Source organism: Ananas comosus, linkage group 11 (assembly GCF_001540865.1).
Source record: "Ananas comosus cultivar F153 linkage group 11, ASM154086v1, whole genome shotgun sequence".
Taxonomy (NCBI): Eukaryota; Viridiplantae; Streptophyta; class Magnoliopsida; order Poales; family Bromeliaceae; genus Ananas; species Ananas comosus.
Window position 1 is genome coordinate 1,498,784 of NC_033631.1, and position 19,462 is coordinate 1,518,245.

Below are 19,462 nucleotides of genomic sequence, written 5' to 3' on the forward strand. Positions count from 1 at the left end.
TCAAAAGGAGACCCTAACAACTCAACAACTTAACTGTTTCCATATTAACAAACTTGATCAACAATAAAATCCACAAAATGATAAAGTTCAAAACTAATTAAATTGATCCTAATTAACAAAGTGATAGAGATCAAAATTAATTAAGCTTAACCCTTTTTGATCACCACTTTAAATGTTAAGGTTGGCTCACAATTATTGACTGTACCTAGGTCAATTGGCTAAAAGTTTGATGGTTGTTAGTATACGAGTTTCCAAGTTCGAAATATGATTACTTCACATTTCTAATTAAATTCATTTCATAACTGTTGGAAATAATAATCCAAACTTAATTAAAATATAGTTACAGATAAATCTAAATCTTTTATTTGATTATGGTTAGGATTTGTAGTTATCCAAAATAAAAGTTGGATTTATCATCTGTTATGATTTGATGACTATATATAGTTAGGCATGGATTAATTAGATGAATAAGCCATAGTAGACATGACTGCGTGGGGTTGGCTCAGAATGTAATTTTGCTTTTTATTAATAAAGTATTAGTTTAGTTATTTTCTTCCTCCTCCAAATTCTCTTCTTCATATTATTTTGTGCGATTTTAGATCTTCGGTTATATAATTGGTATCAGCATAAATATCGATTCCAACAATTGGTATCAGAGATAATCACGCTTCCCAACAATTGGTATCAGAGCCAAAGAGAGCCAGAAAGTATAATCCGACTTATAAACCAAATGACAGCATATTCGAAAAGAATATAGATCCAATGTACCGGATAGCTACGTCAAAGTCAAGCGACTCGTAGTTTATCAACGAAGGTGATGTTCAGGTGAAACCAAAGCGAAAGAATTGCTTTGAAGAAACTAGCCTCCAGCCTCCGCACAACACACGACAACAGGTGGTTGTGATGCTTGACGAAAAGAGAGCGAGGAAAGCCCGTGAAGAGATCCAAGAAGACTTGACCAGATAGCCAGGAGGGATAGGCAAGCAAGCCGAAGTACAGAAAATTCGGCGAGATCTCGATGAACTAAGGACGTCATCCAAACACAAAGGTACAAATCTGCAACTTATTTTTCAGATTTTCAAGTTTTGTCATGGATTTAGATAATTGGTTTATTCAACCTGGCTTACCAAAGTTCGATGGAACAAACTTTAAACGATGGAAAATCATTATTCAATATTTTTTAGAATCCCAAGATTTGTGGGATATAGTGGAGAATAGAAATTATGAAAAAGAATTTGGTAAAGACGAATTTAAAAAGAGAGACAGAGAAGTTCTATCATATATTTTTCAAACAGTGGATCTATCGTTGGTTGGAAAAATTTCAACGATAAAGACGGCACGAGAAGCGTGGAGAATGGTATTGAAAATTGGAGGAGAAGATTTGCAGGAAGAGAATGAAATTCAAGAAGAAGAAGAAATTCAACCAAACAACAAAAATACAGAAGCCTCAATTTGGAAAGAAAAATCTGATCAAAATCAAGAAGAAAATCAAATTTGTGAAGAGTATCTTGATGATCAAAACGGTGCAACTCAAATCGATGAGAAAGTTCACAATGATAATATGCTTTCTATTAATGAAAAAATTATGCAGCAAAACAGGAGGAAATTACTATTATTTTGATGTGATTGAAGATGCAAATCACAAATTAGATTTACGAAAGCAGAAAGCACATAAAAATTCACACGAGATCAATGTACCGAACAAACATTCACATGAAAAGAGAAGTAGGCTCACTATTGTATACTCTTCTATTCCATTTGGCTAAAACATAATGACTACGTTGGGTGTGCTCACCTAGCGATTTTCTTAAAAAAAAAAAATTGTGTTAGTCGAAGTTTGGACACCTGCCACAAGAGAGAGTACTAAATGATACACTCCTCATTCGACCAATTGGGAGTAGGGGTGGAACTGGATCCGGGTCTAAACAAGGCCTGGCCTGATGAGCCATGTATGGGCCGGGCTTTGGATATCAAAATTATAACTTCGAGTCTAGACCGGGCTTAAAAATTTAATTTAAACCCGAAAAAGTTTTAGGCTTATTTGGACATGTATATATATAGTTGGGCTAGAATATTATTAATAGTATTTACCCTTTTTTGCTATCAAATTTTTAGCCTTTTGATCAATTCCTTTAATCATTTCTAACTATTGGATTAAATATTATAATCCAGTGGAGACCACTCAACCAACTAATATCATCCTAATCCTGCAATTTCTCATCCAATGGTTAAAAACTTGATAGCAAAAAAAATCAAATACTATCAATAGTATTCCAGCCCAACTATATATATATATATATATATAAGAAATAAATGATATGTCTAAGTATTATTAAAGATAGATATTAATATATATGACAATGTACATACACATATAACTAAATATTTAATTTTCATATGAGGATATATTATATAAATAATACTATTTATATACAATTATACATATCTTAAAAATATATAGTACTTATTATTTTATACAGCTATATACATATAAATCAACATTATATATAACATATGTTATTTATTAAATTAAGAATATTTTATTTTATTCTAATTTTATATAATAAAAAAAAATATATATACACTATGTAACAAATACATAAAGTAAGCCTCCACAAAGCCCGATGGGTATTGGGCTTGGATGCATGAACAAGTAATCCAGTTACAGCATGGGGAATCAGTGCAGTACGAGTATTTTGTTTTGTCATTGGAAATACGAAGTCCATCGAAAGGTCGACGGACCAAATAATCATGATTTCCCAGGATACAAAATTCTACCTACGTGATGGTTAGACATATTCCTAGGAGATGATACAAGAGGCAGTATACTCTATGCATCTTGGGCAAGAAAAATAGATATGCTGAACACGATGTTTATGCATACGAACGGGCCCTTATTTCCGTGCATGGAAAATATTTGGATAACAACACCTCAGCAACTAGTTGCAATTTGTTAAGGGGGTGTTTGGTTTCCCGTAAAAGTACACCGAAAATTAATTTTCAGTTGAAGTAAACTATCAATTTAGGGACTTTCCCGCTACAAAATTGTCTGGATGAGATTGAAATACAACTGATAAGGATTTCAAATCCTATCATCGAAACAAAATATCCTAAAAAAAGTCACATGCTATTCGACCGAGAAGCTGAAATTCCTATTGATCCACAACCTCGAAAATCATTGAACCGCCCGCGTAAGTTTTTAACATGGCTGATACTGATAATTCACATATTGTTGTGGAATAAAAGAGTGCTAAAGCTACTTTACATGAGGTTATGTTTGGAAGCAAAGAGGACAAGAGATCTAGTAGTAACCTTCTTATTTCCTTGTTCGCTTCTTCCTAATATAGATGAGTTTATTCAGAAGTTACCAACAATATAGCAAGAACAGAGAAGCCTATCCTTTTCGACCGATAAACCCTAAACTTTTGATTTTCTTGAATCAAAGTGATTCCAGTCAATAAAATTTGGGACTTTACTAAATTTATCGATCGATGTTTCTATTAAATTTCACCACTTTAATCACTTTTCAGCAAATAAAACTGAACTAACAGATGGCTAATAGGTAAAAGAGCCATTAATTCAAACAAAATTTCAACTTTACTAAATAGAATTACTTAAATTACTTAGATTAAAAGAATTTAGAAGGTAAATTTGATGTGCCTATTTCAAAATAGCCTATAGTTGAGGAACACAAAGTCAAATTTTACCGGCAAAGGAGGAAAAAAAAAAAAATCTTAACCTAACAAAACCTAAACTTAGAAAATTAATCAAAAGATTCAAAACCCAGTATATCTTTACCAAAAAAACAACAACCAAAAAACAAAAACAAAAAAAACAAAAGGTTAACCTAACAAAACCTATCAAATTAGAAACCTAAATTAGAGCATTAATCACAACTCCACAAATTCACAAAATACAACACAAACCTCAACTAATCAACCAAATTCATACTAGTAGAAGAAACAAGAGAAATCCAGTCAAAACTTACTACATCTCACCCAAATAAAAAAATAAAAAAATAAATAAATAATACATTAAACCTAGCAAAACCTAAATTAGAACATCAATCAAATCCCAGTATATCTTTACCACCAAAAAATCACCAACAAAATAAGATCTCAACCTACCAAAACCTACCTTATTCAAACCCTAAATTGGAGCATTAATTACAACTCCACAAAACTCCTCAAATGCATTCCACCACCTCAAAAAAAAAGACTTTAAAAAAAAAATCCTAATTAAATCATCATTTACAACACCAAAATTCAAATCTAAACCCAAAAAAAGAAATAACAAATTCATACCAGGAGGAGTCGAAGCCGATCTATCGCGCACCACAAAGATCAAAACAAGAAAAAGGGAGCAGATAAACAAAAAGGAAATAAAAAGAGGGGGGGTGGGGGTTACTGAAAAAGGGGAGTGGAATTAAAGTCGGCGACGAGATTGGGTTGGGGTAAAGAAAGCGCCGGATTCTTCCGTGGGCGCCGACTTTAACTTCGGCTCTACGCCTTCTTCTCCGTTCTGTTCTCTCCTCTCCTCTGCTTCTGATGATGAGTTGTTAAAGTGCGTGGGAGTAGAGCTAAGATTTTTTTTCTTTTTCTTTTTTTGTTTGAAAGATAGTGGGGAGGGATGTAACGCAGTAACGGTCGGAGAGAAAAGAGAGGGGATGCAAATTTTACTCGTTTGGACTTAAATGGAAAATTATGAGACGGGGATTTGAGTGCGTGGACCGGGCTTACCAGGTCACCTCCTGAACTGCCGCTTTTTTTTTTTGGGCATTTAGATGGTGTTCAGTCGGGAGCTGTTTATTTAGGTGGAAGTGGTGAGTGGTGAAATTGTTTTCGGTCATTCGCTACAGTCAAAATTCGAGTTATCTGAAATAGCGAAAGACAATTACGATGAAAAAATATGTAAAAAAATAATAAAATTATATAATAAGTAATTCTAATTATATTTAAATATATTTAATTAGGAACTAGGTTAATATATACTATTAATAGCACCAAGTCATTGATACTACCAAGTTTTTGCCCATTGGATTAAGAGATGTGCGGTTAGAATGATGTGGGCCCCCTAGGGTTGAGTGGGTGGTTGGTTGAATAGTATGATCTAACGGGTGAAAATGATCAAAATAGTAGATCTAACGGCGGAAAACTTGGTAGCATCAAGTGCTTCGTACTATTAATAGCACAGTAGTCGAACTCTTTAATTAGGGCACTAACTATTCTTTAATTTCATTTGCATATTTAAAATATGATAAAAATTGATTAGTTAAGTTTTATTATTTCCTTTATTTATTTGTACATCTAAAATATGATAAAAATAGATTAATTAAGTATTTTTATTTTTTTTTACTTTATAATTTTATTATTGTATTATTATAATTTATGTATAAAAAATAATTTACTTGTTTTAGATTAAATTTTTAATTGTATAGAAATATAATTATATTATTTTTATTTACTAAGTTATTTATTATTTATACACAAAATATAGTTTTATATTATTCACTTTCTGCCAAACAAACAGCGGAACTGAAAGAATTTTATTTCCATAGCTATGAAACAAATAGCAAAAAAAAAAAAAGTTTTCATCGAACTCCATTTCAACCGAAGTCCAGTTTCGAAGAAATAAATAGATGCTTATTCGAAAAATTGTGTTAAATTGTTACAAATAATTTTAATATTTTAGATAAAAAATATAAAAAATAAAAGAAAGAGTATTTTGTAAAATCTAAAAAAATATTTTTTTATAAAATATTTTTTGAAAATTTAATACACAAAAAATACTTTTTTAACACCAATAACTAACTTTTTGAGGTTCTTTTTTCAAGAGTTAAATAGTTTCTTAGATATTGATTTAGCGGTCCAAAATGAAAAAGGGGGCAACATTTTTCTTTTTTCAAAGTAATACTACCTCCATAACTATAACTAGAGTATAAATCTTATATCGCATTAATCTCAAAGCTAATATTCTTCCATTAGTCTAATCAATTATTTTTCAGTACTAAAAATTTGTCAAAATACTTTTTGATATTTTGGTGGACAATGATAATTTTGATTTCTAAGAAAAAATTCTATAAAATATATTTTTAAAAGCGTATTTATTTTACACAATTTATTTTTTTTCCTGAATGCGAATATAAAAGTATTAAAAAGATGCGTTCACGCGCTCAAATTGTTCGTCGAGACACCACCGAACACATTGATTCAATTACACAAATGTAAAAAAATTAAAATCAAATCCTCTTAAAAGAATTCTATTCTTAGTATACAAAATAATATTCCTGAATTTTCTTTTTTTGACTGAAAATATTATCTCTGAAATTGGATGAGTTCTTATAAATCCACTGGTCTGGTTCATTGGACCTGGTCCAAGCAATAATTTCTCTTAGAACAGAGGAGTCCAACGGTCAGTTTTCATAGAAGTTTCCAAATTGAACCTACATGCAATTATTTACAGGTAAATTTCAAATATCATCCCTATGATTTCACAATTTCTCACTCTAGTACCGTATAATTTAAAGTATATTATTTTAGTATCCTATAATTTTCGTCAGCATCTTAGTTAAATCATATATAAGAAACTTCAGATACTCCACCTATGGTTTATCGAATATTCACTTTAGTTTCCTATAGTTTACCAAATTTTTACTTTAGTATCATGTGATTTTAACTTTATCATTAATTTAACAAAAATATTAATGAGGGATAGCGAAAAAGGAAAGAAGAAACTATAGGATTCTAAAGTGATACATTTTAAACCACGGAGTACTAAAGTGAGAAAATGCGAAACCCCCTATTGTGGTATTTGAAGTGTTTCCATTATTTAAAGAAATAATATCTAATATTCTGAAATTTTAAAATATCTTATTTATTTTTGAAGAACCAAGATGCTTCTGTTAATTTTAAAATATGTCATCAAATATTCTAATAAGATTGGATTTAAAAAAATATTTTAATTTTAATAATTTTAAAATAAATTTAAAATTTTGAATAGTAATAAGGAATAAATAGGCTAGAGCCTATTGTTTAAAACTACAAAATTGCCAAGAAGAGTACAAGAAAATACATAAGTTGGGAACTGCATGGGATTTGTCCTTTATGAAGTGAGTTGGCACTAGCCGTTACAGTTTGCATTAATGCATCAATTTATTATTTTTACAGTTTACATAATGTATCATAAAAAAAAAACTAAAGAAATAAAAAAAAATCACATATAAAAAAAAGGATAAACTTCAAATAATGTATTCATGTAGTTGAGGATCAAAATGATAACCTAAGAAGGATACATGGAGGATCAAAATGATAACCTAAAAAGGGGGGTGAATTAGGTTTCTAAAATTAAAAGCCAAATAATCAAGCAATTTTAAAAAAAAAACCGAAGCGAATAACAAAGTAAGGGGTTTAAAGAAATGCAAACTCGAAAAGCACACGATCAATTTGTTTTGAGGTTCGGCACTTTGCCTACGTCCCCGCCAACTTCTCAACACTAGAGAATGTTGGGTCTCCACTAGATGATGCTTTTGCGGGCAAGCACCAAGCCTTCACACCAACACCTTCTTCTAGCTTCAAGACTTTATTTTTCTCTCTTTTTACAAGATTAAATCTCACTACAAATTTCACTCAAGTTTAGAGAGAGAATTGAGAGCTAAGAGTATTAAGATCACTGAAGTTTTTAAGCTCAAAATGAACTATCAAGTTGTTGCTGAGAAAGGCCTCAATACCATCTATTTATAGCCTCGGGCAGCTTCTGTCCATTGTACTTTCGGGCGCCCTAAACCTGTTTCCGGGCGCCCAGAAGTTGTGCACGCCAGTTGCTTGTCAGACTACGTGCGCCGCTTTTCTGACTTTGTGTGTTTGGGCCGTCAAAAGTTGTGGGCGCCCAGATCACAGGGGACAACTTTTCTGACACGCGCCACTTCCTTTGGATTTGGGCCGTCAGAAGTTGTGGGCGCCCAGATCTCGATGGACAGCTTTTCTGACACGCGCCGCTTCCTTTGGATTTGGGCCGTCAGAAAGTTGTGGACGTCCAAATCACGAGGGACAGCTTTTTTGACACGCGCCGCTTCTTTTGGATTTGGGCCGTCAGAAGTTGTGGGTGCCCAGATCTCGATGGACAGCTTTTCTGACACGTGCCGCTTCTTTTGGATTTGGGCCGTCAGAAAGTTGTGGGCGCCCAGATCACAAGGGACAGCTTTTCTGACACGCGCCACTTCCTTTGGATTTGGCCGTCAGAAGTTGTGGGCGCCCAGATCTCGATGGACTGCTTTTCTGACACGCGCCGCTTCCTTTGGATTTGGGCTGTCAGAAAGTTGTAGGCGCCCAGATTTTCAACACGCGCGCCGCCTGTGTCAGAACTTTTTGGGCTGATACGCAATCTGTCAAGTCAAATACTTTCTGTCGCCCTAAACTTATATTCGGGCGCCCAGATCAGGTAAAGAAGTTTCTGGACTACCCGAACAGCAAACAGGCAGGATCCAAAAAGTTTTATGAGATTCGGATCCAGTTTAGGGCGCCCAGAATAGGGTCCAGAAATCGTAACTTGACAGAACACAGAATTTGAGTAGTTTTTGAATATTTTAAAATCCTATACACCTAATCACAAGTTAAAAATTTGTTTAAGTGATATATAAGGTGATAAAAATGAATAGTTTTAAATTTAGCTCAAAATTTCTCACTCTAAGCATAATATTAATTAAATTAAGAAAAGAGAGAGTGAGTTGTCTATTTGACAAAGGAAGCAAGCACAGCTTCAAGTGGTGAAGCTTGGTGCTAGAATATTGCCCATCTTGAATTCTTTTTGAATATAGAGAGATCTAAAACACAAAACTCAAGATAAAAAATTAGTTCAATAATCTTAATTATTTGTTATCATCAAAATCTAATAGAAGATTAGGGCCACTAGGCCAACAGTAGTTTCGTATTTTCTTACTTTAGTGTCCTGTAATTTAAAGTATATCAAATTAATATTTTGTGATTTCATTTTTATCTTTTCGTCAGCTTTTCCGTTAATATTTTGTTAAATTATATACAAAAAATTTCATATACCCCACCTATGTTTATCGAACATTCACTTTAGTACCTTTTAGTTTTAACTTTATCACTGATTTAACGAAAAACATAAGGGGAATCGATAATAAAAAGATAAAAATGAAATCACAGGGCACTAAATTGATACATTTTAAACCATATAATACTAAATTGAGAAAATGTGAACCACATGGCTGATATTTAAAGTTTTTCTTAAAAAAAATAAATAAAAAAGAAAAAATAAAAAAATAAATGTAAGAGATGCTAAAGAAAAAAATAGCAGCTGCTATAGTAAAAATATAAGACTGTAAGTATAAAAAAATAAAAATAAAATTATAAAAATAATAAATTATATTCAAGTCGTAGTAAAAATATAAAAGAAAAAAAGTTAAATAAGAACTAGCAAAAGCAACAACATTAATAAAGTCCTTAAAAACAATACAAATAATAATAATAATAGAAGAAAAGGAATGAGTGTATTAATAGAGCAAAAAGCTTATTTACTGTTTCATTTTGTTATTCATTTGCCAATGCTTTTTTTTTTCAGACAACTACAGAGAGGAAAAGAAAGAGGCAATTAAAATGCCTCTTAGGCGAGAGGAATAAGTGAGTTTTTATGATTATAGTGATTGATAGGCATGTGAAAGAAGAGAGAATGAGAGTGAAAAACTCAAAACCGTAATGCGGTGGAGAGAAAAAAAAAGAGGAAAAAGAGAAAATGGGCAAATTCCAGAATCAAAAGATTTTTTGTTCCTGCTACGGGATGTGACGAAGACCGATAAGAGAAGCAGGATACGTAACAGAATTGGCGAATTCAAAATTATCCTATACACAATGTACTACTAGCAATAGAAAATAAAAGTTTTGATCTAAGTTATTATTTGAGCATATTGAATTATCTCTAATATTAAATATAGTTAGTCGACATTAGTCTTATATTAGTATTTTTATCCTTTCATAAGTTGTATATAGTTATTTCGACTTAAACTGAATGAGACATACAATTTGGATGAAATTTATATATATATATATATATATATATATATATATATATATATATATATATTACAAATCTTAAAACATTTCAAAAAGGTAACATTACTGAAAAAGTTCAAAAAACAAACTGGTGCTAAATCCTACCAACTTGTCACTGGCATTGGGGGTGGCACAACATCCTCATATTCAAAGGATATTTTATTTGATTTTAATTTTCCTGTTGATTCATAAGATATTTTATTTGATTTTAATTTTCCTATTGATTCATAAATTTTTATTTTAAGCTCGCAATTGGTAGGTTTATCAAGTCAACAAAAATACATGCACTATATATACATACACCTACTTGCACTATATATAAACAAGGGAAAACTTCAAATACCCCCCGTGATTTCGTACTTTCTCACTTTAGTATCCTGTGGTTTAAAGTGTATCAAGTTAACTCTGTGGTTTCGCACTTTCTCACTTTAGTACCCTGTGATTTAAAATGTATCAAGTTAGTACTCTGTGGTTTCATTTTTGTATCAAGTTAGTACCCTGTGGTTTTATTTTTTTCTTTTTATTATCCATTTTAGAGTATTTTTTTCGTTAAATCAGTGACAAAGTTAAAACTAAGGGGTACTAAAATAAATATTCGATAAACCTAGATAGGATATCTGAAGTTTTTTGTATATAATTTAACGGAATATTAACCCACATGGTACTAAAGTAAGAAAGTGCGAAATCACATGGTACTATAACTTGATACACTTTAAACCACAGGTTACTAAAGTGAGAAAGTGCGAAATCATAGGGTATTAATTTGATATATTTTAAACCACAGGGTACTAAAGTGCGTAAGTGCGAAACCACATGGGGGTATTTTAAGTTTCCCTATAAACAATTCTTACAATTCTTGTATTGTTGTTTTAATATTGATCTTTTTCGAACGCATGACATGTGTGATCCGCTGGGGAAGTTTCTAATGAAAACACATGCATTACGCATAGTTCCTCTTTTTACTTTTTATTTTGAACTTTTGTATTATATATTGGTAGTTAATCTATAGAGTTGCACGTGTAGGGGAAATGATGTTATAGTGGTCTATTTGCTTCCAATATAGTATTCACATTTATCTATATATAGAAATTATATATATGCTTTGATGATCATCATAAGATTAAGTTCAATCCATGGATCTTTACTTTGATAGCAAAGAAAATAATTTTCAGCTATAAATGGTTGTTTTATTTACTTTACTGTTAATTAAGTTCAACTGAAATTTAATTTTACATAATAATAATTGACCTTATCTTGCGTGATAATTATAAGAAAGAGAGATAGAGAATAATAAAAACATTTAATTAATTACTCTTTTGTTTGCTCTCTTGTACACACTAGTGCGAAAGTATTTAACAAAATAAATATAAAAAGTGTGAGAATTTAGTTTCGAAAACATTGACTTAGTTTCGAAAACATTGACTTTCTATTAAACAAACAATAGTAGAAAATAATTTTCGCCTCAGGGTGCGTTTGGTTGACCATAAAATGTACCAAAAAATATTTTTGGATTTAGAAAAGTATGTTTTGTATACTTGTTTAGTTGTAAGAAAAAAAAATATCAAAAAATTATTTTTATAGATTTGAAGAAAATAGAGTGTTTTCGTTTTCCATCGACTTTCGACAAAAAATAAAAACTCAAGCTGCATAAAACTTTTTTCATTAATTTTTTTACCGAACCAAACAAATATGAATTTTTTTTCTTTCAACCAAATAAAAGTTGATAAAACATTACTCTTTTTAATAATCCAATTACTAGAAAATGTAAAACTTTTTTCTACCAAATTAATTTTTCCATGAAAAATTGATTTCATGATTTTACGTACAACCAAACACCACTTCACTTTCGCTTTTTACTTGAGCAACTTTTTCAACTTGAAAATCAGTTACTGAATAAATGAAACAAACACATTGTGAAGCTTGAAGTTTTAGATGATCAAAACCTAGCTTGTGGAGAAAATGAGACTCCAATAATTATTCCCTTTTATGTTGGGTTTGGGTTAGAGTGGGTTTTAGGGTGAGCTTGGGGATATATAGGTGCCTACTATCATCTAAAAAAATAAAAATATAAAAAAAATGTAAAACTATTACCTTGTGATGAGCAATTAATTTATTTTGGTTAAGTTAGGGTTGTCATTGTCAAAAACCCAAATCCAGCTTAAAAGCTTAAACCACTAATTAGGTAGAGACATCCTTCACATTAAAATCACATCCAATATAGAATTATAATTCCTAACACGTTTTAACATGTGGTAGGCACTATTAGCATGGACCCAATTATAAAATCACATGAGAACCACATATTAATTAATACACAACTAACACATTTGGCGCAAACAAAATACACATATTAGACTCCATTAGCAAGCTACACAAACATCGTTCACAAATTAGATGAGCACACAACTAGCATGTGTCGACCATTGACATGGCCAAAAATTAAAAGGTTAATATATAGATCATGATTTTATTTTGTATCGAATATGAGGAGCAGGACTTGTATGCTATTAGAAGTACGAGGGCCTCCGTACTCCTAAACTGCTTTCGATAAGTAGAATCCGTTAATTTTAATTTAGTGTATTTGAAGTATCTAAAAAATAAAGTTGTAATTTTTCAATATCGATCATTTATGCAGTAATCAAAATAACTTAAAATGAACGATTGAAAATAAAAATCTTATAAAAAGTTATAATTAATGTCGCACTAAAAACTTTGATAAAAGATGTTAATCTTGCTGTAGATAGTATACAAATTTTTTTTTCAAAATTTTATCTTATTTGAATACTTTTGCATTGTTAAATTCACAAACAGATACATCAACTATTAAAAAATATTGATTTTGAACACCTTGATCATTAGGTAAATGATATAAAAAAATCGCAAAAAAATATTTTTAGATACTTCAAATATGCTAAACCAAATCTAACAGGGTTGATCATCGATTCGAAAGTTAAATTATCAAAAACGGCTTAGAAGCACGAAGTTCTCTATGCTTCTAATAGTACGTAAGTCGATCCTACTCCTAATATGAGACTATTATAAAGAAACTTTTCAACTCTAGCTTTACAGTATGTAGCATTCAATATTTAATAAAGTTTGGACGTCCAAAAATATGTGCACATAACATGCATGCATTGTTACGCTGCACTTATGATCGCACTAGGGGCCGTTTGGATGCATGGAGTTAGAGAGCGAGAAATTTATAAATTTCTCAAACTCAATTTTGACCCCAACCACATTGAAATCGAAAAGCCGACTTCTAAACAATCGTGCGCAGGAGTTGGAATGAACCTCTAACTCGGGTGCTGAAATAAATGCAGATACCTATGATTTTTTCGAAGTTACAAGTTCAATCTCCGTGATTGACAAAATGAAACGGTAGACGTTTATGAACGTCGACATATTAAGTATATATATATTTTATTTTAAAGGACAGGTCCCATCACAATTAAATTGTTAGATTGTAAAATATGCTTTTGAAAATTCAATAGATTATTATTATTTTATTTTATGTACATAAATAGTGAGTGTTACATCAAAACTCTGACGTGGACAGCGAGAGTAGAACGCTTCCCAGATTGACACACGTTGCTGACATTTAGCTTTTCCCTTACATTTTGAAAATTTATTGCCTCCGCCCAAATGCATAAATTCATTTTATACAGCGCATTATTAAATAATCTCCAAAAAATTTTAAAATTAAAATCTAACTTATTAGATTTGTAGGATCATTAACATTAATTAGTTATAAATTCTTAAAGTTGAAGCTATTGAAATGTATAACCAATTGATTATGATTCAGTCAAAATTGATCTTTTGTTATTTCGAATATATTCGCTCAAACTATATATATATATATATATATATATATATAGAGAGAGAGAGAGAGAGAGTCCGGCTACTATACTCTTATGAGTACGATCGCATTCGTACTCATAAGTTGTTGTCGATGATAGAGCTTCCGAATCGACGATTTAGACCGTTAAATATTATCTAGAGTATTTAAAACTTCTAGAAATCAAATTTTATAATTTTTCGATATCATTTACCATATGATCAATAGCTCACAAAATTGACAATTTTTAACGGCCGATATGTGATACTTACTAATTTAACGGTGTAAAAGAATCAGAATAGCTTGAATTTTTGATAGAAAATTATGTTCATTATCTAGATAAAGATCAATAACCCTGATCTTAAATTGAAGGATCCGATCATCCATTTTTAGGACGTCGTTCAATTTTGACCGTTCATTTTATATCCGCTTAATGGACTTTATAATGATTTTGAAAAATTACGAAATTTATTTTCTAAAAATTTCAAATACTCTAAATCATATTTAACGGTGTGGATCATCGATTCGGAAACCCCAACATCAAAATCAATTTATGAGTATGAAGGACTCTATACTCATAAGAGTATAGTAGCCATACTCTCTCTCTCTCTCTCTCTCTCTATATATATATATATATATATAAACTTTGAATACTTATTTCTCTGAGAATTATAAGATAATAAGTTTATAGCAGATTTTGTTTTCAAATCTTATTATTTTTTTTTATAAAAGGTGCGATTAATTTTATAATATATAATTAAATATATATAGTAGTACGGATACACATAATAAGTCCAGGCAATAATTTCCCACTCCTTTTATCCCTGTTGGAATTTGCTGCAGGGTGACGTGGATTGTGCGCGGAGCTAATCTATATTTATCGATGTATACAACGTGCATGAGTAGCGTTGTTAATATATATTTCTAGACATATTTATTATACACGTAAATAGAAATGTTAATATATATTTCTGGGTATATTTATTATGCACGTGAGTGCCCGTGTAATATATATATATATATATAGATGAGCTATGATACTTTGTACAAGTATCACCACTTTTGCTATTAGGTTTTAAGTCATTGATCTACTTTTGATTATTAATAGTCCTTAGATTAAACACTATTCCAACCTACACTACCTACCACCATCAATCTCAACCTCACATTTCTCCATCCAAGACTAAAAACACACAAGTATCACCCCATTATACTTTACAAGTATTCTAGCCCTACTATATATTATATATATATATATATATATATATATATATATATATCATATATTGGTTTTGCACGTGAGGTGAAATATTAATATATATTTCTTGACCCAATTCATCATACACGTCAGAAAAGAAATAAATATGTATTTCTAAGGCTAATCAATTATACACATGAGTGCGTGGGGGTGTTACTATATATTTCTGCACTCGTTTCTATATATACATTACGCACATGAGTAGGAATGTTAATCATTTCCATACTAGATTCTTTTATATACATTACGTACATGAGTAAGAATTAACATAAATTTTTTTACCACATTTATTGAAAAGTTTACAATAAATAATAAAAAGTTAAAATTTTTTAAAAGAATTCATCTGTTATATTTTAGTAGAAAATAATTATTATATTCTAATTCAAATTTAAATAGTTATTACCGACAATAAATATAAATATAAATTTTAAATTTAATTAATTAAATATGATGTGTATCGTATATTATGTACATTATCACTAGTATACATACATGTATAAAAAGGTGTTACATCAAAACTCCGATGTCGGCAACACGGCGCCCCAGGTTGCCGCCCATTACCGACACGTGGCATTTCCTCATCTATTGAAAAATTATATCCTGCACCCAGTGTATAAAAACATTTCTGTACACCGCATTATTAATTACAGATTTTAAAAATATTTTGAAATTAATTAAAATCATATGAAACCCATGGCGAATTATATTAGTCAACTATATATATGATTGGTTTTTTTTTCCTTTATCATTGATTATTAAGTTTATAAGATAATTAATTTCACAATAGTTAATTTTTTTTAAGGCCAATTTGCATAAAAAATCCACTAATTTTGCGCTTGTGCAAAAGTGGGCCACCTTTTTAGTTTTTGCAGATTCGGGCCGAATTTTCAGAAGGATGACTAAACTACCCCTCTTTCAAAATTCATAAAAATTATATATTTTAAATGTCTAGAAAAATACAACTGCTAAGCCATTATGTATAAAACTTCTTGGAAATGACAACTGCTAAGTCATAATTATATGCATGTACCTTTCTTGTAAAACAAGAAACCTCATTCAAAAAAAAATAAAAAAAATAAAGATTAATTAATAAGATGAAAGAGTGCAATATTCTCTCAAATAGTGCAACAATCTCTTCAAAATAGTGCAATATTTGTATAAGTAGTGCAACATATGCATTCTTAATACACATTTTGTATGATTTTTACACTAAGTTACGTACAGTTTAGTATATTACACGAAAATAATATAATATATTACAATATATTATAAAAATTATATAATATATGTACAAACGGTGCATATTTTACACTATTTATACATATATTTGCACCATTTCTGTAAATGTTGCACTATTATGAGAGAATGTTGCACCATTTAAATGTGTGTTGCACTTTCTTTTTGAAAATTAAATTTCATTACATATAAAATAAAGTGTCAAACTTCTTGAAAATGACAACTGCTAAGCCATAATTATATGCATGTACCTTTCTCGTGAAACGAGAAACCTCATTCAAAAGAAAATAAAAAAAATAAAGATTAATTAATAAGATGAAAGAGTGCAATATCCTCTCAAATAGTGCAACAATCTCTTCAAAATAGTGCAATATCTGTATAATTAGTGCAACATATGCATTGTTAATACACATTTTGCATGATTTTTACACTAAGTTACGTACAGTTTAGTATATTACACAAAAATAATATAATATATTACAATATATTATAAAAATTATACAATATATGTACAAACGGTGCATATTTTACACTATTTATACATATATTTACACCATTTGTGTAAATGTTGCACTATTATGAGAGAATGTTGCACCATTTAGATGTGTGTTGCACTCTTTCTTTTTGAAAATTAAATTTCATTGCATATTAAATAAAGTGTAAAACTTCTTGGAAATGACAACTGCTAAGCCATAATTACATGCATGTACCTTTCTCGTGAAACGAGAAACCTCATTCAAGAGAAAATAAAAAAAATAAAGATTAATTAATAAGATGAAAGAGTGCAATATCCTCTCAAATAGTGCAACAATCTCTTCAAAATAGTGCAATATCTGTATAATTAGTGCAACATATGCATTGTTAATACACATTTTGCATGATTTTTACACTAAGTTACGTACAGTTTAGTATATTACGCGAAAATAATATAATATATTACAATATATTATAAAAATTATACAATATATGTACAAACGGTGCATATTTTACACTATTTATACATATATTTACACCATTTGTGTAAATGTTGCACTATTATGAGAGAATGTTGCACCATTTAGATGTGTGTTGCACTCTTTCTTTTTGAAAATTAAATTTCATTGCATATTAAATAAAGTGTCAAACTTCTTGAAAATGACAACTGCTAAGCCATAATTACATGTACCTTTCTCGTGAAACGAGAAACCTCATTCAAAAGAAAATAAAAAAATAAAGAATAATTAGTAAGATGAAAGAGTGCAACATCCTCTCAAATAGTGCAACAAGCTCTTCAAAATAGTGCAATATCTGTATAAGTAGTGCAACATACGCATTGTTAATACACATTTTACATAATTTTTACACTAAATTACATACAGTTTAATATATTACGCGAAAATAATATGCAACATATAATATAATAAACTGTATGTAATTAATTTAGTGTAAAAATCATACAAAATGTGTATTAACAATGCATATGTTGCACTACTTATACAGATATTGCACTATTTTGAAGAGATTGTTGCACTATTTGAGAGGATATTGCACTCTTTCATCTTATTAATTAATCTTTATTTTTTTTATTTTCTCTTGAATGAGGTTTCTCGTTTCACGAGAAAGGTACATGCATGTAATTATGGCTTAGCAGTTGTCATTTCCAAGAAGTTTTACACTTCATTTAATATGCAATGAAATTTAATTTTCAAAAAGAAAGAGTGCAACACACATCTAAATGGTGCAACATTCTCTCATAATAGTGCAATATTTACACAAATGGTGTAAATATCTATACAAATAGTGTAAAATATGCACCGTTTGTACATATATTGTATAATTTTTATAGTATGTTGTAATATAATATATTATTTTCGTGTAATATACTATACCGTGCGTAATTTAGTGTAAAAATTATACAAAATATTTATTAACAAAGCATATGTCACTACAAGAAAAGACGGTCATAGAGACGGTTTTTAGCTGTTGTAGAGGCGGTTTTCGCAACCGCCTCTAAACCGCCGGCGTAGACAGCGCCTCTACAATGTAGAGGCGGTTTGAGCGACCGCCGGGGGAGCTTAGAGACGGTTCGATAGAGGCGGTTTAGACCACCCCTATANGCGGTTTAAACCGCCTCTATAAGTAAGAGGCATGTTATTACATAGAGACGGTTTAAACCGCCTCTACATAAAAAATATCATAATAATTATATTAAAATAATTAATTTAGCTTTCATTTATGAGCAAAAAATTAAAAATTTATTAAAAATATATATTAGCAATATTAAAAGCGACACAATTCTTAACAAGAAGCAACACAATTCTTTGACATTATTAAAAACTTTATAATTCAACATAATATATAAACCAAAATACATAATCTCATCCAACAGCTATACATAATACATAATCTCATCCAACATCTATATATAATACATAATCTCATCCATTATATATACATAATACATAATCTCATCCAACATCTATATATAATACATAATCTCATCCATTATATATACATAATACATAATCTCATCCAACATCTACACATAATCTCGTTCCCTCCAAGCTCGTGACTTGCATTCGAGAAATAATTGTTTGGAGATAAGTCATTCGGATTATTGACATATGCAACCTATGCAGTATTAAGCAATATAAAATTCAATTAGCAAATTAGTCAACAAGTTAAACCAAAAATTCAATTAGCAAATTAGTCAACAAGTTAAACCAAATCAATAATTAGCAAATTAGTAAAAAAAGAAAAAAAGCTTCAATGTGGTGAAAAAAACTGAAACTTATGACTTAAAACCTTAGGATTTACAAATATTTCATATTTTACCTGCAAAAGTTGTGCTTTCACTTCTTTTGAGTACAAAATCTGAGAGAGAAAAAAGTTAGGCTATGAGTTCTACTGTAAAATTAACAAATAGAGTAAGAGGCACCAACTTGAAAGCCAATAAGAATATCTAAGTATTATTTTCATTTGAAGAATTATAAGTAAAGCATAATTCCAAGTAAATCAACAATATTAGCACCTGAATGAATCTCAATAATATTCCATTCAGGTAATTCATGGCCTTACTAGTTTCAA

At 30.1% G+C, this 19,462-nt stretch overlaps 1 long non-coding RNA gene across 1 annotated transcript; it reads right to left on the reverse strand.

Annotated features, from left to right (window-relative positions):
* Window positions 3,915-4,619, reverse strand: LOC109717623. Its single transcript, XR_002218230.1, has 2 exons — window positions 4,305-4,619; window positions 3,915-4,204 (listed from the first exon to the last, which is right to left on the reverse strand). It is a non-coding gene; the product is annotated as an uncharacterized LOC109717623 (long non-coding RNA).